We start from the raw sequence: 8209 nt of genomic DNA, 5'->3' as shown, positions 1-8209 counted from the left end.
GAAAGTGTTGCTATTGAGGCGGCTTTACGGAAGTTAGGGTCTTGTCCGGCTCAACCTGTTGTCATCCTAACTGATTCAAAATCTGCCCTTCAGAGGTTAGAGCGCGGATTCTCTAATGACGCCTTGTCTATAAGGTCTCTGCGCTTGGTGGAGAATCTGCACAGCAGAGGCTTTATTCTACATTTCCAATGGGTGCCATCTCACACAGGAGTCAACGGTAATGAGGTGGCAGGCAGTCTCGCCCATTAAGCTCTCTCAAGGATTCCATCAAAAAAAGTACCTCAAGATGGAAAAAGTCTCTGTAGGCAAACGGTGCTCGATCACTTCAGTACCCTGTGGAGTGCGTCCCACAAGCCATGCATGACCACGGGACTGAGAAGATCTCAGGCGACCCTTCTACATCGAATTCGCACGGCCTCTGCTCGCACTCCTGCATGGATGCTAAAGACCGGCATAGCATCGTCTCCGCTCCGCTCTTTATGTGGTGTGTGCGGGGATATCAAACATTATATTATGTACTGCCCAGAGTACAACGCGGTAAGGCATGTGATGTTCGCTTCCTTCAAGAAGACAGGAACCCGTCACAGCACAGTGCAGGACATTGTCTACCCGAGTGGAAACCAGACATGCAGAAGGGAGGCTGCACGCCTCCTTTTAACATTTCTGCATAACACGGATCTTGTTCTTAAATGGTGACAGCAGGAACGGACTATGACCTACTGTGATTGAATGTGTGCGTAGATGGTGTCTTCCGGAGTGGACTACTTTATACTGTGAGTGAATGTGTGTATGGAGTGTGGCGCTACAATGGCCTATGCTCTACTGTGACTCAATATGTGCATAGATGGTGACTTCTGGAGTGGACTGTGATGTGAACTGTGTGGTTGATTGTGTGCATAGATGGTGACTGCGGGAGAGAATGTGTGCTATTATAAGAGACGGTGCGCTTAGCGGGGTAGATGCGGCATTGTTAATATCGAAGGGATGCTGCGGTGGAGCAATTGCCGGCAGAGAAAGCAAGGCTAACCCCACCTGTAGCATTCAACACCTCAACTCAACTCAACTGAACTGTTGGCTTAGCATATTCTGTTAGCATTTGTTGATAGGAAGTTCGTACAATTTTTTTAGTGCTTTCTATGTACTGTTGTCAGTAGAAAATGCTAGAAACCGAAAATTTTTATCATGCGAACAAATGTCTAAATTAAGTACTGCAGCTTAACAGGACGAAGCAACTAAAGCAACCTTGGACACGAAACAAACATTAGCAGTCAGTCTCTTAGCCGAGCGTATTAATATTCGTTGATAGGAAGTTGATACAATTTTCACACTGCTTTCTATACACTGCTGTCAATAGAAATATACTAGAAAAAAATTGCTTTTTAGGAAAGGGAACGACTCAGTAACTGGCTCATATATCTCGGTGGACACCCGAACCCGCCGTACGGGAAGGGATAAAGGAGGGAGTGAAAGAAGAAAGAAAGAAAGAGGTGCTGTTGTGGCGGTCTCCGGAGCAATTTCGAACCCCTGGAGGTCACTGACGCCACACGGACGCCGTTTGCGTTTCAAAGCGACAGAGGAGCTTCGAGTATCGAAAAAGCTGTAAGAGCTTCGGTCCCATAATCTAGAATGTGAGCAGGAACAGCTTTGAGCACAGGTGAAGCACCGGCGCAGTGCGTCTTCTGCATTTCCAATAGCATCTCCTTCAATGCAAACACGGTACGAAGATATGTGGCGAGGAAAAACGCTGTGATAATTTTATTTTCTATTTTCCAGTACTGCAATGACTTTGAGGAAACCGGGAAATAAATGCGGAGTTTTAAACTAAGTAGACGCGCGAAAGCATGTGTTTATTCTTCGCCTCTCCTTACTGGCATCTGCATGTGCACACAAACACGGTTCTCGATCGCTCTTCATCTTCACACCCTCTCTGCTCGGCAGCAGCGGGCGCGACGTCCTCTTCCCATTGGCTACACCTGGCTCGACGCTCCTACGAACTAACCTGATCGAGCTTACCCGAGTCACTCCAAGGCGTGCGGTTTGTTTACTTTGTTTCCATGCCCGCACTTCCAACGTGGTAAGCATTACTTAAATAATGCCTTCCTTTCCCTTGATTCATGATTATACGCACTCCTTCAATAACAAGAAATACTGTATATTTTGGGGCGGACTTGATGCAGAGCCGAAGACCACGAAAGGCAGAGCCAATAATTAAGGTAGCGCACAAACGACTACGGTAGCGAGACTGCCAACGGGCCTCGCTCGAGTAAAAAGCGTACAAGGCGCTCAATGGCATGATGCACGCGCGCACAAAACAGAGGCGATGCGGCAGCACGGGCTTGCACTCTTTCGCATGTCGCTCTAGGGCGGCGCGCGGACGCTCGCGTTCTCAAGGTACACACACGTACAGTAAATGGCACGAGGCACGACCGTGGTGGTTGCGTTTCGATGGAGGCAAAACGCAAAAGGCGCCCGCGTGCTATTCCGGAGCCCTCCGCTACGGCATTCCTTTCTTCCTTTCTTTTTCACTCCCTCCTTTCTCTTTTTTCACTCCCTCCTTTATCCCTTCCGTACGGCGCGGTTCGGCTGACCAGCGAGATAAGTGAGACTGTCACTGAGCCGTTTGCTTACCTCAAAACGAATTTTCATTTCAAGCTGTGCAGAGTATAGCAAGCCACACAATATGCGAAAATTAAAAACCGAAACCACTGGAGCTGGCCAACATCATCATTCCCGATTCTGCGACGCAGTTACGGCGAAATAACTAAAGCCTTAGAATCAGAAAGATGGTGCCGCCGTGCAGCGACCGCGGCTCTCCGCCTGAGCCACATGGCCTGAGCTCAGCTGCGTCGCCTGCAGCTACTTCGCGCCCAGCGTTTCGAAAGCTTTCGTTCGCAGCGCCGCCAGGAACAGGTGGTTGCGAGTAGCCACAATTTTTTTTACTACATCACTAACGATCAGCTGCCTTCGTAATTAAAAGAAAATTTGGCGTCGTTTATTGCACGGCGCATGTGGCAAAAATAACGTTACCAGTTTTATTTTAAAGCATTTAACGTTACGCGACTTTAGCGCCGTCTTTTCGTTCGCCGGTGGTGGGGTTGAGCGCCCCCATGCGTGCTATCGGCCGTATCCTACACTACCTCTTTTAGTACGCTGTAACGCAGTCTTCGTGTCGTGTTTTGGCGGTTGTAGCTGTGGTAGCTTTCTTCAGCTTGTTTTTCTTGATTGTGCGGCATCGTTGGTGTTGTGGTAGTGTGACTGAAATCGTAAGCTGACAGATGGCCCCTGCGCTGCGGAAGACGTTCTTACGCGCATGGAGCTCTCAAAAACTTCTCTGACGTACCGCACCCAACACCACGCCGGAGCGGCCGGCCCCCGACGCCCGATAGAAGCAACGGCGGCAGCGATCCGGCTGGCGTAACTTAAGTGGCGGCCAGGCTGCGGTACCAATGTTGCCAGACTGCGAGTTTTCAGCGTTCATTCGTGTCATCCTGCACCGCTCCTTTTGGCACTAGCATCAGAGCTATATGGCGAGTGCAAGAATCGACCCATCGGTTGGCGAGGTCCATCTGGCCATCAGAAGCTTCGAGTCGGAGCAAGCGTTCCTCCGGGAACTGAAGCTGACGCCGGAGTCAACCCTTGCTCGACCATCGAACAACCAGCGAGGCCGGCCTGCGACATCGGAGTTTTGAGGTGTCTGCAAGGACCTTGGTTTTAACCCCAAGAGTCCTAGCTGCGAAGGCGAAGTGGTGACTTTTAATAGGAAATCTGCGAAAGGGAAGCGACCCAGCTTCCGCTGCAACAAGTGTAGAAGGCAGCTATCCCAGCTGAACGGCACCGCCGTTTTGCAAGGCGTGCAAGGCGACGGCTCTTTTTTTGCATGCAAAGACCGCCTCGGACGCCCCAATGTCAAGTTGGCAACGAGGGAAATAATATGGATAACATATTGTATGGCGAAGGGCCTCACTTCTACCCAGACACAGGAGCTCGTGTTGAAGGGTTTCAAGCTGAGGAACGACGCCAGGAGCGACTGGCGGAACTACATCCGAGAAGTTCTCGAGCAAGAGCACCAAGCGCGGCCCCCCATGAGAGGAGTCGGCGAGGAGGTGCAGATAGAGGAGACACTTTTGCGGGGGAAGCGAAAGGCGAACAGAGGTCGGCTCCTGACCGGCGATGCAGTACCCCCGAGGCACCGCAACAATTACGGTGGTGTGGCCGACAAGGGCCCGTGGGTGTTCGGGATGGTGTGGTCAGACTGGAGAGCTAAGACTTTTCCAAGTAGAGAAAAGGGACGCCGCAACGTTGGGCCCAATCATCGCCGCCAACATCATGCCAGGCACCACTGTCTACAGCGACGAATGGGCCGCCTACAACTGCATCCCCAGCCTGCAAGACGGGAACGGAGCTCCCTTAAACTTAGACTGGCACACAGTCAATCACACCACCAATTTCGTCGACCCGCTCACAGGGGCCAACACTCAGAGGATCGAGAGTGCGTGGCAGAAGGTGAAGCGTAAGCTTGTGCGGAACGGGCAGAAGACCTCCCGGGCCGTGCTGCAGTCGCACCTATCCTGGCAGTGGTGGCAATCCATCAACGGTCGCACCAAGTACCAGGACCCGTTTCTGCGGCTGATGGAGGCGATTGCACGGCGCTACCCGCTCTAAACCATCGCCACGCAGCCGCTGTCGCCGATCTGCACTCCCCTTTGAAGTCGACTCTGCAACGCCGACTTCAGCGACAGCACCCGCTGTCGCTATTTTTTTTACCGGCTCCTCTCGGAGCCACCAAGAGCTGCTTAGGCAGAGGCGCTGCTGCCCGCTCCGCCCGAATTCTCTCTCATGCCACAGTGGCAATTTCTTGCCGGTCTCAATTATGCAATCTCACATCAGAGGCAAGTAAAACACAATCATTTTACTCTCAGTGCCTTGCAGGCTCGTTAGAGCGCAGTGGGTATGCACGGACAAAAACATTATAAGATCACCAATTCGTCTAATGTATGCAATCTTTCATAACCAACTACGAAAGAAGCTAGCACATACAAAATTTCCTGCATTTTAAAAAGTGGTTAAAATGCTGTAGTAATTGAGGTTCTGGGAATTGAGCTTCTGAGCGCCGGTCCTGTTGTCTTCTTTCTTTGTCCCTCGTCTCAGCGCTGTTATTCCCAGAAGTGTGCACCAACTAGCTCAAATATCAGTTTTTTTTGAAGTAAGCCACACCAGTATGCGTACACCGCCTAGCGGCCGGCTCACCGGCTCAGGCTTTATGGGAATTCCCGATACTGTCGGAAGCGTATACGGTATCTGAAAGGGGATGGAGAGGGTGGGGGGGGGGCGTGTGTATGAGGAGGATGGAGAGAAAGTGGCAACACTGTGTCCGTCGAACTCGTCTGTAGACATCTAGCGTGCAGTCTGGCAACATTGGTACCGCAGCCTGGCCGCCATTTAAGTTACGCCAGCCGGATCGCTGCCGAAACGGCTTACCGTGATTGCTGACGAATGTAAGTACTGAAGTACTGAAATGTAAAATGACATTTGTGGTGTGCCGTGGGGATGCATGAGGGTTCTGAATGCATTCAGGCTTGGTCTTTACGTCTTGTTCGCCGTGAGTTGCGAAATGCGAGCACGACACGATCGCTTGCAGAGAGGAGGTGTTCTGAGACGCTTCGTGCCAGCTATGCGGCTTTTAGATTCACCCCCTTGCGCTCTTTGCGTAAGCACCGTTGTGAATAAGTTATGTGATAGAATTTGGTTGCACGCTGAGAACTGTGAGGCACCGCTTGATTCGTTATTCTGACTGAACAGGAGCAGCGCGTAAAAAAGACCAATCGAAGGAAAAGGGCTTGTAGCGGCTTGCGTCTTTTAATTCTGCTTCATGAGTGTTTACTCGATATGGAACATTGCCCGTTCTATGTCGCAGTCGTAGGAAGTGCTACGCTCCTTAATACGTTTGGTCAACGAAACTACGTTTAAAAATAGCAGAACCATACTATTGCAGTGCGCCTGAGGAGGTAGGGGCACACTGGAAGGTTCTTTGTCGTTTTATTTCAATTACGTTCAATATACTGAATGTCATTCCCCATTTTCAGTCTCAAGCGATAAAATTATAACGTGATTCGCGAATAATAGCTCTAAGGAAAATATGACTGGCTTTATAAGCCATTTTTATGCATACTAATGGACGTATAGGTAATTACTCATTAGCCTCCACTCCTGAACACATTGGACTGAACAGCCGCCGCGGTGGCTGAGTGGTTATGGCGCTCGGCTGCCGGCCCGAAAGACGCGGGTTCGATCCCGGCCGCGGCGGTCGAATTTCGATCGAGGCGAAAGTCTAGAGGCCCGTGTGCTGTGCGATGTCAGTGCACGTAAAAGAACCCCAGGTGGTCGAAATTTCCGGAGCCCTTCACTACGGCGTCCCTCATAGCCTGAGTCGCTTTTGGACGTTAAATCCCTCATAAACCATAAACATTGGACTGAACCGCTAGAGGCTGTAATGGGACGTTGCTTCCTTGATTATGTTTACGAAAGCATCTCTCTAATTCAGCCTTTCTTCAAATGCGTCCGCAGTGAAGGACTGTACAGCTACCCCACCGGTATCATCACGCTGCTGTTGCACGTCCGTTCATCCGTCATTGAGCCAACGCTACCTCAACCTGAGGTTAATGGCATCATCGACCTGCTGGTGCAGCCTATCAGCCATTGATACTGGATATCAAGCATGTCACCTGTAAAAGAATAGGCATGTGTGGGCATCACAGACAGTTGTTTTTTTCTTGTCTTTGCTTTTAGCCTAACAAAACTCTTCTGGTCCAGGATAGATATCTCTCATTTGTTTCTTTTTCATCTTTTGAAAGAGCATCAAGAAGAAATGAAAAAGGTATTGCGGGCATCATGAGAGCACTGTTCTAATCAAACGCAATGTGTTATAGTGTGTAATGGTCTTTTTACAGTTTTTATGCTCATGTTTCTGCTTGGGAATCTTGACCACAGTATAGACCAAAGAAAAAATATATGTGCTTCATGACCTTTCTACAGTGGCCTAAAAGCAGAAATTAAATTTCATAGCTTTACTTCACCAGTACCTACCTGTTGCAAGGCACGGCAAGTTTGAAGTGAACTAGTGGTGTGATAACTGGCAGACATAGCAGAAGGGGCAATACATTACTGAATATTAGTGTTCAAGTGGAAACGAGAACAGAAAACTGGGCTAGTCGGAATGGATTCATCTTTAAGCAACGCGAAACACAGGACGTAATGGAAGAAACACGAGACGACACGAGCGCTAATTTTTATTTAGGCATTTGTTCGATATGTCATGAGTGTTGCTAAGGTTATTGTTCTTTCACACTCCCTTTGTCACCACTTACTGCACTGTACAGGTCAAATGCATTTGGAATCTTTTGAATATTTGTTCATTCTTGTTTTTATTCATACCATCATTCAATTACATGTTGCACTACACTAGCTGAGCTCACGTCAATTATTTCCATTACCTTAACCATGCCACTTGTTTTACTTGAACCGACGCATTTGTCGTTGCCCCCCTCCTGAGCCATCAAGTTTTGCTATAAGCTGCGCAGATTATTTAATTCACTTTCAAGAGCCATTGCGGCAATTAGTGGCATGTAAATGCCTAATTACCTGGGTACTCATTTTTATCTTCTTTGGAACACATTTCTTTGTTTACTTGTTTCTCTTGTATTGAGCATGCCCCAGCACTGGAGTGATGTGCGGCGGGACAAGTAAAGAAATGTCAGTCCAGCTGCTCCCTTAGGGACACTTTGCTGAGGTTTTTCTCGCTCGTAGGTCTGTGTGACTTTACTTACAAGCATTGTATGTGACACAGTGTGTGCCTTTATGTTTTGATTTAATTGCTTTAGAGGGGGTCACTCTGGCACTCCGACAACCTTGCTCCCCTGCGTACTATTTGTTCATACATTTTACCCTCACACGCCTGCTATAGCTCCAAATGGTGATACATTATCTATAGACAGGTAAATAAACTGAACAGCAAGTAATGTTGAGTTACCTTCTCCTAGCTACTTAGAGACACAAAGGTGCGCAAGTTATATTGTAGTGTGTTTCAGGCACCGCTTTTGAGAGCAAAAGCTGCCTGAAGTTTGGTATATACCAGCCAAGAAACATGATATAATTTTCACATTTGGCGGTGTGCAAGATATCTTCAAATGACTGGAATGAATAAATATCTCTT

General features: G+C 48.8%; 1 pseudogene; it reads left to right on the top strand.

Annotated features, from left to right (window-relative positions):
* Positions 1 to 4082: 4082 nt before the first annotated feature.
* LOC144095575 (uncharacterized) lies at positions 4083 to 4662 on the top strand (annotated as a pseudogene).
* Positions 4663 to 8209: the final 3547 nt, after the last annotated feature.

The sequence above is a fragment of the Amblyomma americanum genome, chromosome 1 (assembly GCF_052857255.1).
Source record: "Amblyomma americanum isolate KBUSLIRL-KWMA chromosome 1, ASM5285725v1, whole genome shotgun sequence".
NCBI lineage: Eukaryota > Metazoa > Arthropoda > Arachnida > Ixodida > Ixodidae > Amblyomma > Amblyomma americanum.
The sequence above is the reverse complement of the archived record's forward strand: the minus strand, read 5'-3'. Positions and strand labels throughout refer to the sequence as shown.